General features: G+C 44.2%; 1 long non-coding RNA gene across 2 annotated transcripts in view; it reads right to left on the minus strand.

Moving 5' to 3' along the window:
• Positions 1–15554, minus strand: part of LOC144766767 (uncharacterized) — a 93733-nt gene extending 78179 nt beyond the window's left edge. For both annotated transcript variants that reach the window (XR_013597920.1, XR_013597919.1), the window contains exon 1: positions 15502–15554. This is a non-coding gene — a long non-coding RNA (uncharacterized LOC144766767). The remainder of the gene's footprint in view (positions 1–15501) is intronic.
• Positions 15555–16341: the final 787 nt, after the last annotated feature.

Here is a 16341-nt window from a genome sequence, read left to right on the forward strand (position 1 = left end):
CTCCTTGAGCCCCACATTATTTAATGTGTACATGGAACCCCTGGCAGGAATTGTGCACCCGTTTGGGTTTGAAATCATAACTTATGCCGACGACACCCAGTTAGTGGTAGCCCTGAATCAGCCAGGCTGTACTAACCACAATCTGAGTTGCTGTCTAGAAGCGATAACAAAATAAATGGCCTTGTCCCACCTGAAGCTAAATGGGGACAAAACAGAGCTAATGTTTCTGGGGAATCAACAGTAGCAAGAACTACTGGCCGATCTGCATGGGTTTCCCACCAGAACCAAAATATCAGATTAAAAGCCTAGGTGTATGGCTAGATGACACCTTAAGTTTCAATCAACAAGCCACAATACTCTCCGCCACATGCTTTGGCCTGTTGAGGATGCTGAGGAAAGTCCTGCCTCTCCTCCCTTTTCAGGCCCGAAGAATAATGGTCCAGGCCATTGTTCTGTCCCGTCTTGATTATGGGAATGCCCTCTACTTGGGCGCACCGTCCAGCACAATAAAAAGACTCCAAGTAACCCAGAATGCGGCAGCCTGCCTTCTTCTTGGACTGCCCCGAAGACATTCGGGAGCCACCGCCTTGAGGAAACTACACTGGCTGCCTATCCAGGCCAGAGTAAAATTCAAGGCGATGTGCATAATGCACAAAGCCATGTGGAATAAAGCCCCCGCAATGATCTGCTCCCTAGCTCCTCCCTACCATCCGCCGAGATCACTACGCTCAAGCACAGCTTTTTTGGCCTCAACTAAGAAAATCAAACGGGCTAGGTGGGGTGGGCGCTCCTTCTCATGGAACGCGGCCTCAATCTGGAATTCCCTGCCACCCACACTGCGCAGCGAACCTGATCTACAAAAGTTTAGGAAAAGCCTGAAAACACTTCTCTTCCATTAAAATCAGATAGCAGCCTCCCAACCCTACCGTCCCACAGCGCTACGATGCCTCCGGGTAGTAACGCGCTTTACAAAACCCAATTTCATTTCATTTCATTTCATATAGTTCCAGAAGGATAACTTTACAACCTTACTACACGCCATAGTCAAATCTGAAGGCTCATCCCAATAATGTGATAATCCTATTTTTTTTAAACCAGATCAACACATGGTGAAACCACGGGATGGCCTTTAGAAGACCAAAACTCATTATCTCTTGCAAACCCTTTTTATAATGTACAAGCTCAGCCGTTGATCAAATTCTTACCCAAAATAAAAGGGGGCGTAATACAGCAAGACTATCAGTACGTTTTAGATTAAGGTCAAGTATTACCGGAAGCATCGGGGTTCTATTAGGTAAGGACAGTAACTTACGAATACTTTATTTTCTCCAGTTTCAAAGTTACATTTACAATACAGTCCCCAAAGTTCTGCCCCATACAAGGCAGCTGACTGAGCCTTGAATTTAAAAACCTTGATGGCAGGAGAAACAGCCTTAGAGGTACTCCCTCCATGCTTCTTTGTAATGGGGGTACAATTTTGGAGCAGATCTAATCTATTTTTTTCCAATTGCGGCTTCCAGGTCCATTTCGAAACAAGTGTGATGCCTAGATAGTTAAAACTGTTTACATATTCTAGTCTTTGACCATTTAATTCTAGATTCTTTTTGAAGGATTTATGTGAGTTAATAGACATATATTTAGTCTTGCTGGGAATAATTTCAAGTCCCTTGTTGGTACAGTATAAATGGAAGGAATTCAGCAAGTTTTGAAGGCCACTGGGGGTTTGCAAGATTAAGATGGTATAATCTGCAATAAGTAATGCGGGTACCACTTCCCCTCCCAGCTTGGGGGAATAATTTCTGCAACCTTACAGGAAACAAGGGATGTCATTTACATACAGTGTGAACAAGGTGGGCGGCAACACACAACCTTGCCGTACAGCCCGTTTCACAGGTATTTCCCTGGTAAGTTCTCCCCTTGGCCCCATCTCACTTTAGCGTAGTTTCCCTCATGTAGCCTAATTATCTGTACAAGCAATTTAATTGGTGCCCCTAGATCTTTCAGGCAGCCCCAAAGACTTCTCCTAGGTACCAAATCGAATGCAGCCCTCAAGTCTGCAAAGGCAATATATAGACTACCTTGCCTTAGGGTTATATATTTCCAGCACAGACATAAAAATCTGAAGACTTGGTCGGTGGTACTAGTCTTCTTTCTGAACCCAGCTTGAAATTTTGAGAGTAAATCAACCTCTTCAATCCAGGTCGATAGGCAAAATAGTAAGTGCCTGGCATATAATTTCTGTGGAATATCAATCAGACTAATGGGGCGATAATTCGCCGGATCGTGTCTATTTCCCTTTTTAAAAATTGTGACTATTTCCGCCCCCTTCCACGTATTTGGTATTGGTTCGAAATGTGCTATCGCGTTACAGAGATGGTTAATATAGGGACCCCAAATACTCAAATCATGTTTTAAGAGATCACCAGGGATTTTATCCGGTCCTGGTGCTTTGCCAGATTTAACTGATTCCAATATTAAAATAGTTTCATTTAGTGTAAAGTTCATATTAACTGCCTTTGCAGAATTATTCGTATCCTCTGTTAAATCAAAACTATTACCATTGGATTCGGAATAATCTGCAGAAAAATGGTCCACCCATGTATTTTCATCAAGGAATAGATCTCTTTGCGTTCTCCCTGATCTGTTATCGTTAGCCATCAAATTCCAAAATCCGGCCTGATTCTTTGCTTTTGACTCGCGGATTAGGTCTGCCCAGATCTCCTCATCCAATAACCTCTTTGCATCTTCTAGAATCTGTTTGTAAGTGCGCCTTTTTTCCCTTATTTTATCTAAGTCTTTGCTCTGAATAGCCTTAATTAACTCTTGTTTGGCTATTTGGCAATCCCTGTTATACCACGGGTTGCCAAGGCCAGTCCTCTCTGTTGCTCCTATCTTCCTTTCTTTGGGCATTTTGCTTAGTACTGGTCCTAAGGCACTTACCAACGTACCATGCAGGTCTGTCATCTTTATTTGGTCTATGTGATTTTCTAAAAAGGGTGCAATAGTATCTGCAAAAATTTAATAGATACTGGCCATTGCTTTTTTATTCCTTAAAATGTGTGGCCATTTTACAGCTCGATTATTTCGCTTTAGTATAATTTCATCATCCAAGCTGCCGATCTCAATAGAACCATATTGAGGTAAAAAAAAGAATTCTGGAGAAACCGACAAACTCAAGGGTCGGTGGTCACTCTCAGTTCTGGCATCTATTTTGAAGTCAACCAAGTGACTCCAACATCCCAATGACACTAAAATGTAGTCTATATTACTAGTGATTTACCTCTACTAAACGTATAGGCATTGGGTCTGTCAGATGGAAGACGGCCATTACAGGCTCCGAGGCTATGGGCCATTGTTAACCTTAGTAGTTGAGTCACAGCCACTGTGCACTTAACCTCTTTTTTGCTTTCCATCTCTGGAATATTGTACGCCTGGTCTTCAACCTCCAGCAGATTACCAAATCCCGATACAGGCTCAAAATTACAATTAAAATCACCTCCTGCTACAATATTTGGTCTATGCCCCAATGAATCAAGGAGGAGGTCCAGCTGACTTATTACTGGTGACTCACGATGTGCAGGGCAAGGTCTATTATAAATATTAAACAGATATACGGCCCCACCTTTGCCATTAATTTTAGGCCCAGAATGTCTTAAGACGGTACATCCAGAGGGACAATGGTGATTTCTAAAGAAATCCAAATCCAAATCACCAATCCCCCTGACAGTGTTCCCGTTACTGAGGGACTTGCCCCCACCCAAAATGTTTTAAACCCAACTCTGTGGGGTATATCTAAGAGCCAGGTCTCTTGCAGAAGTATAAAATCACTAGCCTCTATATAATCATTCCATGTTGGATCCAACATATTCCTCTTTAAACCTGCAATATTTCATGATATAAATAATCGTAAATCATACGTTCTTATATAGCGCCTTTTCACCGTAAGGTCTCAAGGCGCTTGCTTTAGGAACCCGTCCTGGCCTTTCCCTGCGAGATTACCCCTACTGGGCATCCCCAAGTTGAAGACCAGGCATCCCATCGCGGTGGGGCCGTAGTGGAGATTAAGCAAGCTATTGCCCAGAGTTGCAGAGTGTGAACTCACGATTCGAGTAGGCACCGAGGCGAGATTTATCGAGTCCGTGGACATTTTGAGCTCAAGACCCTGCTGCGTTGGGGATTGAACCCTGGTCCCGGGTCTGACCTCTGCATCAGGGACTGCCTCCTCTAACCGGTGAGCCACACTTCTCCACTAACATGCAGGTTCGGTATATTGCTAGAGTCCCTGAGCTGCAATAAATCCTTTCCCAGAATCCCAGTATTTGAGGTTGGATCAGTATGTCTAGCATGTGAGACGGGGAAACCTCAATGTTAACCACCTGTTGATCGCAGAAGCATTCTGCCATCACCAGGGTAAATGCTTCAGCCCTAGAATCCCTTCGCCGATATGGCTGATAATCCACCACCGTTCGTGGCTGAGATACAAGACTCCTGTCCAAACAATCATCCTTCCTGTACACTGTTAATATTTCCAACCAAGGATGCATGGACTTTGAATGTCATTCTAGATCATCAAGGGTTGATAGGACCTCAAAACAATTATTCAATGTGACCTTTGAATCGGAATTATTTATATTACCTCTCTCCATCGGTCTATAAAAACATCCCAGCGGTAACGCGTTAATACTAGTATATCCCAGATCAGTCATCTCTTTGGTAGCTAAAATAGCCCTGATCATATGTGGCCGCCTAAAGTTTTGTTGTATAGCTCCTATATATCCTTATATCGTGTTAAGTTAGCATAGGTACATTTGAGATTTAAACGCCATTTTTCCTTTCTTGCAACTTCTGCACACGACCCTTAATTGTTGACTTAGCTTTCAACCTAGTGGTTTGCCGTGGTGTATGTGAGAATAATATGTTATTGCTCTGATATCAGTCTTGTTTAATAAACCATGTCTGCACGGAGAGTGCTGAAGTTTCAGGAGCAACACGATATGGAATTGTTATGAGGTCTGATCTCCACGCCTTCATAGTCATAACACAAGTGCAGCCTTTGCCAACTTGGGCTTGAGGCGGGATTGATATTGCTTTGCACGAGAATTGTTAACACACTTGATGCGGTGCACATGCAGAGAGAGCTGGTGTATGCTGATGTGATTCCTTCATGCTAGGACACTAAGGTATGGGCCCGCCCTAAAACAACCCAAAGAGACCTTCTTAGATAATAATATAATATACGTGTTAGGGAGGGTGAGATATAAGTGTTGTTAACTCTTATTCATTACAGCATGTTAACATGCTGTCACCATTCGCTTTTTATGTCTTAGTAACTATGCTGATAATTTTGCTACTGATAATAAGTATACTTGTATTATCAAAGATACTGCGCCTGAGAAGACGGCATTAGTAAATAAACATTTCAAATGCACATGTGTCTTCTTTACTCCATGTTCTGGTTTGTAATGATAATATAACGAAAGAGTGTTCATGAGTCCCACGTACCCTGAGGTACTGTAAGTTCATGTTCTGGTTTGTCTAAACATTGGGTGTTTGATATGTCCAATGAGACACTGTAGCTAGCTCGGTAAGGGGTGAGTTGGTTGCTAAGGTAAGTTTTGGGACACCCTAATTTGCCGAGGTTCCACTCCTCTGTGCACAGTTCTGTGTGAGTACAGAAACCCTGCAACATGGCGCCCAACGTTTTCGGTGGTCTTATATCATGACACTCGAGTAGTTTATCGTTCATGCCTTAACCCCTTCACGTCCGTTTCCGGAAAACGGGGTGTTGGTGAAACCTACCTATTTTTTGAAATAGGTCTTTCTTCAAGCTTGATACTTACTTAAACGGTTTCTTTGAATTACTACCCAGTTGTGCTACAAAGTATTCTTTGTGTTTTCTTATTTCCAATTCTGTAATGGCGGCAGCGGTGGCTATTGCGCAGCATAGTCGCGTAGCGGTACGCAACCATCTTCAGACGTACCAAGTCCCAGTAGATGGGATGGCTGTGATTTTCGTGGTATGTGCAGATCCGGCGTTTCCTTACGAGTTGTTTTACTCTTGGGTTACGTTTCCGGCTGTGGACGCTAATTCTGGTTTGTTCCACTCCTACACCGCCTCGGATGTCCCGGCTGAATATACGCCGTACAGGGCTTTGGAAATACCTATTGATCATTGGCAGCATCGAGTTTGGTTTGATGGCGCCCTCCCCCACTCTATGTCCCCTGCGAGGTTAGGCCCACTCTCAATTCCAGGTACTAATTGGCCTGCGTTGGGTGGCTTTACCCCGCACCCGAATCACGGGGCTTGCACCCGACTATATGAAATTGTCCTGTTAATTGAAGGTGACATACAGCGTACCGTTAAAGGTGTATTTTGGGAGAATCTGTCTTCTACATATGATATTTTACTTTCGGAGGCTGACTGGCCCCCACCTTTTGTGCTCGCGGCGCCGCGAGGGGAGGAGGTGATCCTACCCAGTTTCGCGAACACTGTCTCGAAAGAGCATGCGCAGCATTTTGCAGAAGAGTGGGCTCGGGCTCTCGCGCCGGCTCTGTACCGTAACCAATGTGGTTGGGATAAATTGTCGCCTTGCCACGAAATTCCGTTGCGGTCTCAGCCGCAGCCTCAACCTCAATATCCCATTCGGCGTGAAGCAAAATCTTCCGTCGCGGAAATCCTTGAACAATTGGAATATCAGGGAGTTATTGAAACGTGTGTGTCACCGATGAATAATCCCCTTTTTACTGTGAATAAACCTGACGGATCATATCGTTTGGTTTTGGATTACCGGCATTTAAACTCGCATTGCCGTAACTGTGCAGTACAGAATACCCACGGCTCTGCCCTAGTGGATAGTCTCGTGCGTAAGCGTTTCAAGACAACGCTTGACATATCCAATGGTTTTTATGCCCACAGATTGGACAGCCTTAGCTCCCAATGGACCAGTTTTACAAGCGCTGGAGTCCAAAAGCAATTCCGGCGTCTTCCAATGGGCTACAAGAATAGTCCTGGTATATTTACCGCTCGAATAGTCTCTATTCTGGAGGCACTAGACCCTGACGCTTTTTCGTATGTGGATGACATATATCTCACAGACGACGATATTTGGGAGCATCTGTGTCGTGTAAATTCACTTGTTTGCAACTTCGCAGACATGGGTTACAAATTCAACTTTGCAAAATCGCACATTGCTGAACACACAGTGTTGTTTTTGGGCTATGAGCTCAACAATGAAGGTAGAGGTTTAGCTCCTCACTTCTTAGAGAAGTGCGCACAATTGCGCGCACCGACGACACTGAAAAAATTACAGTCTTTACTGGGCTTTTTGAATTTCGGCAGAACTTACATTCCGGAATATGCCCAGCGTATCAAGCCTTTGTATGCTTTGATACAACCAACTTTCTCAAAATCATGCTGGCTGCCTGAGCATTCAGCCATTTTGCAATCCTTGCAGGCTGATCTGCTCGCTTCTAAATATTTACTGACTCGTGATAACCACACCAACCTAGTCATAAGAATAATTCCTGGGACGGTGGGTTTCACGTACCTCACTTTTAATGAAGGTGACACGGTACCTATTGCTTACAAGTCACACTTGTACACTTCGGCTGAGATGCGGTTTCCCACAGTGGAAAAGGTTTTAACTGCTGTACAGATGGCAATTCTAAAGGAACGTGCTCTGTCACAGGGGAAGCGCATGCTAGTGGTAACACCCTGTCCTCATTTAGAGGCAGTCACGAAAGCCAGTGTACCAAATTCAAAGGCTTTGCACCCTCGGTGGATACAGTGGGCTGCGTCATTGTCATCCGCAGATGTCATGTTTATTTTTGACGCTTCCTTACGGTCGCAGGAGTACTTGCAGTATGAATTCGTTCATCCTGCTCCTCTGGCGATGCGACCTTTGGAAGACTTCCATTGCATCATTTACACTGATGGGTCGGCGCAGGTTGCGCATGGCTCTAAACATGCCTACGTTTCCGCATGCGCCATTGTGGTCGGTGCTATGTTGAATGATGAGTTCATTTCCAGGGAGGTACACACGTTGCCCCTGGGCGATTGCACCGCACAATTGGCAGAGCTTCGTGCTCTCTTACTAGCTTTGGAGTACGCAGATCCAAGTGTTACTACTCTAATTGTAAGTGATTCTTACTACTGTGTCCAGTCTTACAATGAAAACTTGTTCTTTTGGATTCAAAATGATTTTCATGATTCCAAGGGTAGCACAATAAAACATAAAATGATCTGGGTTCGAGTGGCAGAGCTTAAGGCTATGTTGCCACTCGTTTATGTGATTCATACTCTCGGTCATCAGCGCGTGGGAGTTCACGCTGTTGGCAACTCGCTTGCTGATGAAGCGGCGAAATCAGCAGTATCTACATACTTAGTTGCAGCAGTTACTAGGTCAAAAACCAAGATTGATAGCGACATCTTGGCAGCGGTTGCTGCCTCTGAGAAGGGAAGTAAACATCCTGCGGGATTCCCTTCGAAGTATAAATACCACTTAAGTCCCGAAAAGGTTCCTTTTGTGACAATTCCTGATGTTGGGGAACGGCTGATTCCCAACTCGGATCGCAGAACAGACTTGATTACAGCGGCTCATGAAGGTGTGGCGTCTGCGCATGCGGGCGTCTCAGCCACTGTAACGCAACTACAACAACGTTTCTGGTGGCGGGGACTGTACAAACAGACGCGTGATTATGTCCTTCTTTGTGACATATGCCAGCAGATTAAACCTTCAACTGCTACGCGTCCGCCTCAGACTCAGTTGTACATTTCTAATAAACCACTAGGCTGTGTTTATTTAGATCACTGCGGTCCATTTTCATCTGATACTGCGTATAAATACATCTTAGTAGCAGTTGACTCATGCACACGCTTTGTGTGGGTATGGCCACATCGCAGCGCTGATTCCCGGACTGTCATCAGAGATTTGCGTATCTTTATAGGGATTTTTGCCTGTGGTACCTTCCATTCGGATCAGGGTCCGGCTTTCGCCTCTAAGGCGTATAAGGATGCCATGACTTCGATGGGGGTCCAAGTCAAGTTTTCGTCACCCTACAGACCCGAGGGTAATAGTGTAGTTGAACGAATGAACCGTGATTTAAAGCAATCTTTGACAGCCCGAGTTATAGGCACTGGCAGAAACTGGCTGGCTCACCTCTATGGCGTGCAGCGTGCTCTTAATAATCTCCCTAGAAGGTCTCTGGGTGGGCGGACCCCATACGAAATGCTCTTTGGCATCAAGATGTTCGTCCCTGACCTTGACGGTCTAGACTCGGTGGTTCGCGCCACTTCCTTTGACGCAGATGAACATTGCAATGTTTTACAGAATCTACAAAAGACGAGAGACACTCTTGCAAAGGAACATTTGCCCTCCACATCGGATGATGCGTTGCAGATCCCGGTAGTTGGCTGGCTACCCCAAGTTGGAGAACTGGTTCGAGAGAAGATCGACAACAAGAAAGAGTTTGGTCCCTCCTATCGAGCTCCGGTCCCAGTGCTTGGAGTGAAGGGCACAAGAACAGTCATTTTACCACCACTTCCAGGTCGTAAGGAAAACAGGTTTATTTCTATTGACAATGTCAAGATACACAGAGTGGCCGATTCTTCTTAGCATGACACCGGCTGTTTCCTGTCCTTCCATTGTGAGAAATTCAATTATGCCCACTGCTTCTAATAATGAACCTGAGGTGGCCATCGAATTACCTGCTGTTTCCAGTCCATTATTGAATAATTTACCAGGAACTAACCTTGATGAGACAGACTATACATACCCCACTGATTTGTCCATGCCTGACCTGCAAGCTCGTTTAGCCACGGAATCCAGATTTTCATTTGACTCTGCTTCCCTTGCCTCGAAAAAACCCTCTAAAATTGCAGTATATGCTAGCCTGTTTAAAAAACATTTTTTGATACCTCCTTGGATATACATTTGGCTGGTCCTTTTTTCAGTTTACCTTTTTATGTCAATTGGTTTTGTGTTTTATTTTTTTCGCATTATGAATGGACACTATGTCGAGGAGAGAACTTGCATTACTCATTTGAATGGAACTTTGGCCCCACTTTCCTCTTCACATTCTACACACAGATTAAAAAGAGACTTGACTTTGGTTAACATCACAGCGTGGCCTGTTCTGGATGGAATCGCGTGGGATGCAGTTCGTTTTCAGATTCATGGCCCAACGGAAGTCGTTAATGTCCCTAATGTACTAAGAGTTAATATGGGGGATGTAGTGAAACAAAACATTCGTTCTGATGATTGGGATGTTAATGCTGTGGAAAGTTTGTTTTCTGATTTGAAATATTATGCTGCTTTTGATGCTGAGGATTTATATTTAGAATCTGCTAATTATGGTGAATTGTTCTGTTACCAACATTATGGCAATCACTTCTTACACAAGACATCTTCCCGAAGGGATGCGGTTAATTTTACTCAGTGGGAACATTGCCCAGCACCAACACAAGGGAGTTCAGAAACGTTTCTTAAAAAGTATACTTATTTAACTGACTTTAATCAGTCCAATCCCGAGTCCTTTTATTTTAAATTTCACAAACAGCCACTGTCCAAGGTCCGACTTACAAATACAAAATTGTTATATTCAAAGGCCTTCCTGGATCAATTAGTTACTGGAGGGTATGAGTTTTGGAAGGATACCATAGACCTTAAGTCAGTTTGGGGCTCAAGGGCCTGGCAGGTACAAGGCACTGAGGCTTTGCACCGTGCATGTCTCATCCCAAATCATATGTGGTTTTTAAATGAAACCATTTCCCAGACCACGTGCTTTGGATTGGCTACATCTAAAAGGTTAAACACCCCGTCTTTCCCGGAGTTGGAGGAATATGAGAATTGGAGTAATTTTACTAAATTGTCCATTAGAGATATACAGGCTCTGCTTCTGAATTCCTCCTTTAACATTTCCAGTATGAATCCCAAGGGTTGGCTGCTTTGGCACCGTAGTGCTGATTCTTGCCAAAAGAGATTTTTAAATATAACTGACGGTTTTAAGACTGTTAGATCTGATCCCCGTTTTGATTTGAGTCATACTGTCACCTCTTACTCAGTTGGCAAGTTGTGTCAAGCTTGGCTGAAACATTCAACTTTACCTGCGGTTAAGTATCACCTTTCCAAACTGAATGCAGACGTGGATTTGAATGATTTCATTAAGGGCCCAGCTAGTGGCAGGTCGAAAAGGTGGTTATATGGTGTTTACAATGAAATTTGGAAACTCTCACAGATTGAGGCTGCTTCACGCCTTAGGGCTATTGATCAGGCAAATCTTGAGAAAGTGCTTGCAGTGGTTGACAATAGCATTAACGTACTTTCCTCTAGAATTTACACATTAGATAATATTGTGTCGTCTGTTGTTGATATTGTGCATGATGAAGTGTCTGTATTATACCATGGTCAAAATCAATTACGTTCAATCATGCAGTTTGCATGGACACTACAGACTCTAAAAATGGGTAAAGTTCCCTGGGGATACATGAACGTTTCCTCTTTATTTGCACCGTTTAATTTGACAGACAAACAACGCTTGCTTTCAATGCGTGATGCTTCCTTTTCTATGCTCCATATTGAAAGATTGGAATCTTTACCTTTTTCTGTGGCAGAGACCACTGCTGCTACGTGGCTTATCCACGGTTTAATAACGCTGCCGTTTGCTTTATATAAGTTTTCAAATTGTATGAAATATGTGCCAATAGGTCGTTTTGAACCCTTAGGTAGCGGTTTTCTTCATGAGGTCTGGTCACTCCCATACACATACAGATGTTTCAAGGATGAACAAGAGGTTTATCTAACAGGGGATGAGTGTACTGAGACGCCAGATCATTCTTTAATGTGCAGACACATACAGTTACACGGTTCATGTAACAAGGACCGACCGAATATGGCTTGCGTTTTACAGGGCACGCCAGTTCCTGCTATCATCCCCACGTTTAAATTGTTGGAGAATGGTAGTTATTTAATGCTCAATAATGAAAACTGCTGTGGTTTAATTAAAGGTATAGCTTTCATAGTAACGGTTAGTGAGCGAGTTATTTGCTGCAGAAATGTTCTTTATCCTCCCACACGTGAACATAGGGAGTCTTCCATTTGGCCACAGATACCGACCTTGGGAGCAGAATTCAGCGGCATGGCTAGAATAAGAGCTCTATTGTCCCAGAAAGAGGTGGCCTTGAGCTCGGCCCGTGAAACTTTCGTGCTTCACATTGCTAACACCCGTACGGAGGTTCAGGCTCTTTTAAACACTGATTTGCCTTTGCATTTCGGAGCCATGGTCCGTTCTATCTTTAACGCATCCTCCACAACGGGCCTAGCACATTTTTTTAAAGTTGTTAGCGGTGGTCTCGTGACTTCCTTTGAGAAGATTTTTGGAGTCGTCCCTGCCTTCTTCCATTCTATTTTTTCATCCTTATTTGGAGGGTTCCCGTTTTTGCTTGCATTAGCGGCTGGCGCATTGGTGGTTTTCTGCCTTTTTAAATATGGATGCCCTTCCTGTGCAAGACCACGCACAGCTACTACTGACGCGGTTTCGCAACCGCATGCTTGATTACTATGGCACACTGCCGTTAGCGACTCTAAGCACGGCGTTTGGATTATCTTTTCGGTTCTCCTATTTCACCTGTGTCCAGCCTGTATTTCGCTGTCTGACCTGTGATTTCCTTTGGGCCATTGATTTGTGTCTCTGCGGACCAGCATCTTCTGACGTCGATTTTGATCAACTGATGAGTCCTATCATTGCTCACGAGTTGGTTTGTTCTGACGAAAGGATTATGGCCTTAGCGGTGGCACATGGACTAATGGGTCCCTGGGATGTGTTGTCGGCAGCGCAAAATTTCTTGGAACTAAGTTTTCTTGAGAACCCACCGAGCTGTCCTCTGATGGTTATAGAGGATCCGGTGCTGGAAGATCACGTATGTTCCTTTCATCTTTTAAATTGGATGGCTGAACTGTTTTCTGATGAGGACAGTGACTTCCTCCTGGAGGCTGTTGCAGCTTACTTTTCATATACGATCTTATCTTAGACACTGCCTCAATTTGACATGCTGATTGATAGCATTTCCTTGACTTTATTGACTTTTGGTCAAGACATTTTATTTTTCCTTGCCTATTGGCTTGAGCCACATTATATTTGTGGGCTATTTTTTTAGCATTAATTTTTATAATTGAATCTTTATTCATGCTCGTTTATAAATGGATTCTGCTCTCATGTGATGGCACTTCTGTTACCTTATTTAGTCCGTTCTCGGATCATGGGGGGGTGTTGTATAGCTCCTATATATCCTTATATCGTGTTAAGTTAGCATAGGTACATTTGAGATTTAAACGCCATTTTTCCTTTCTTGCAACTTCTGCACACGACCCTTAATTGTTGACTTAGCTTTCAACCTAGTGGTTTGCCGTGGTGTATGTGAGAATAATATGTTATTGCTCTGATATCAGTCTTGTTTAATAAACCATGTCTGCACGGAGAGTGCTGAAGTTTCAGGAGCAACACGATATGGAATTGTTATGAGGTCTGATCTCCACGCCTTCATAGTCATAACACAAGTGCAGCCTTTGCCAACTTGGGCTTGAGGCGGGATTGATATTGCTTTGCACGAGAATTGTTAACACACTTGATGCGGTGCACATGCAGAGAGAGCTGGTGTATGCTGATGTGATTCCTTCATGCTAGGACACTAAGGTATGGGCCCGCCCTAAAACAACCCAAAGAGACCTTCTTAGATAATAATATAATATACGTGTTAGGGAGGGTGAGATATAAGTGTTGTTAACTCTTATTCATTACAGCATGTTAACATGCTGTCACCATTCGCTTTTTATGTCTTAGTAACTATGCTGATAATTTTGCTACTGATAATAAGTATACTTGTATTATCAAAGATACTGCGCCTGAGAAGACGGCATTAGTAAATAAACATTTCAAATGCACATGTGTCTTCTTTACTCCATGTTCTGGTTTGTAATGATAATATAACGAAAGAGTGTTCATGAGTCCCACGTACCCTGAGGTACTGTAAGTTCATGTTCTGGTTTGTCTAAACATTGGGTGTTTGATATGTCCAATGAGACACTGTAGCTAGCTCGGTAAGGGGTGAGTTGGTTGCTAAGGTAAGTTTTGGGACACCCTAATTTGCCGAGGTTCCACTCCTCTGTGCACAGTTCTGTGTGAGTACAGAAACCCTGCAACAGTTTAGTACTACACAATCCCCTTTGATGTTCTTTCTAGATTCTCCCACCCAGCCTACCCTGCGTACCATCAGGATATCAGCTTCTCTCATTGGGTTAAACTGCCTAAACTTTGCTAGCCAATTAATCACCTTGTTTTTCAAGTTCAACCAGTTCTCTTTCTAATCCCTTCTAATTGCCGGTACCCCTGCTAAAATTAGCATATAGGGACATGATGCAGGTGGTAGCTTTAAGACATCTTCGCTGGGGATTAGGTCTGTACCTTTTGGGCTATATAGTAGTGGTTTGTCTATTTGAATGCCACGTCTATCACAAGCTGGAGCAGCATGTAGGTTGCCTCCTAGGTTCTGTTGTGGTACAATACTAGCTCCTACCTCAATCACCGTTGGTATTGCTCTGTTATCTACTATGGGCTTATTGTGTGAACTAGGACTGCTCCTGGCCTTATCGCAACATATAATTATCTCTGGTTCAAGCGGGATAGACCTATTCCTCTTGTGCACTAACTTTTGATGAATCTCCTCTCTTCTGGGCACAGTCACCAGATGGGTGGCCACTAAAACTCAGCTGTCCTATAGTGTTTTGTAATAGGCCCAACTTCTCTTCCAGCGGCCTTAAAGCCTCACTAATATGGTCCACTAGGTCAGATAGCATACCTTCCTTAGCGGAATCCAGAGATCTCTTCACAATAGACTCGAGATCCGCGAGATAGTTACCTGGGACAGGATAGTTCTGATCACCATAGGGCTCTGTCTGGGTGCACACACTCTTCACAAGGACTTTGGTGGGTTCCAGACTAGATTTAGCTTGTCCTCCTTGTACCGATCCCCCAACAGCTCTGGCCTTGGTCTTCCTAGGGACTTGAACTTTCTATTTTACACACTTGGTATCTATTTTTTTGCCAGTGTCTGGTTTTGGTTTCTGAATCTGGTTTCCATTGGCAAGCTAGTTGTATCGTTTGTCCCTGTAGAACCGGACAGATTAGAACAATTAAGAGCCAGTCCATCCTCCTTCCCTGTATCTAGGGATACCAGCGGTGAAATATGTGGTGTACCAGAGAGCCTAGGTGAACACCTCTGTGTATGTGTTGGTTTAAGGGACAGTCTCCTTTCGGCAATTTGAATATCGTGATTTAATAGCGATTCTGCCCTAATGATAAAAGCATCTAGGGTAGCAGCTGGCCACTTATGTTTACTCATGGTACTTCCCTTTAGCACAAATATGACGAAAAGAAAAAAGTAAGACAACGAGCGAAAGAAAATACAGTGGGAAAAAAGGACCAACCACTCTAATAATTGAAGCTTACCAACTGTTTAATTGCTAACAATGTCCAAATATCAGGGGGGTGGCCCAGTCCAGTCTCTGTCAGGCTATGACAGGCGCAGACCAGGTTCGACCGTGCGCGTCCCGCGCTGCGGGAGCCCGAGCGTAGGGGACGCTGGGAGGTGTAGTTCACCTCCCCTCCAGCGTCTGTCCACGCTGCAATGGCCCCGGTGACTCTCGGCGGTGGCGGCTACTGTGTCCTTAATGCCCCCAACAGGTAAGATCAAAAACACCGACTCTTGGCAGTGGCGGCAAAACAAGAATGAGCTCCTGCTCAGCGGGAGCCCGAGCGTCCTTTTGGGCGCCTCCTGGTGCTCGAAGCTGCTGTCAGTGGGATGCGCAGGTCAGGGGACGCTGGGAGGTGTAGTTCGCCTCCCCTCCGGCGTCCGTCCACGCTGCAATAGCCCCGGTGACTCTCAGCGGTGGCAGCTACTGTGTCCTTAATGACCCGAACAGGTAAGATCGAAAACGCTGACTGTTGGCGGTGGCGGCAAACCAAGAATGAGCTATCAGTTTTCACATCCGGACGTACAAGGGATATAATGGCATATTTCCAAGGGTCTGTCACGATAGCATCAGCATCACACAATATCTCTGGGGCAACAGATAACCTCTGTGATTGCAGTCAATGCATTTTTTTTATTTCTTATTCATTTTGTTTTTTAGATTTTCTTCCCTGCAATTACACTCCTGCCTTTCACATGGTTACATTTGCATGTTTTTCCAGGGTGAGAAAACTAGCAGTAACAGGTGGGTAAATGCGTGCATTAATTTGAATTTCTAGAAATGTACTTATGCAGTTTGGCCCACCATGAAACGCCTC

The sequence above is a fragment of the Lissotriton helveticus genome, chromosome 7 (assembly GCF_964261635.1).
Source record: "Lissotriton helveticus chromosome 7, aLisHel1.1, whole genome shotgun sequence".
Taxonomy (NCBI): domain Eukaryota; kingdom Metazoa; phylum Chordata; class Amphibia; order Caudata; family Salamandridae; genus Lissotriton; species Lissotriton helveticus.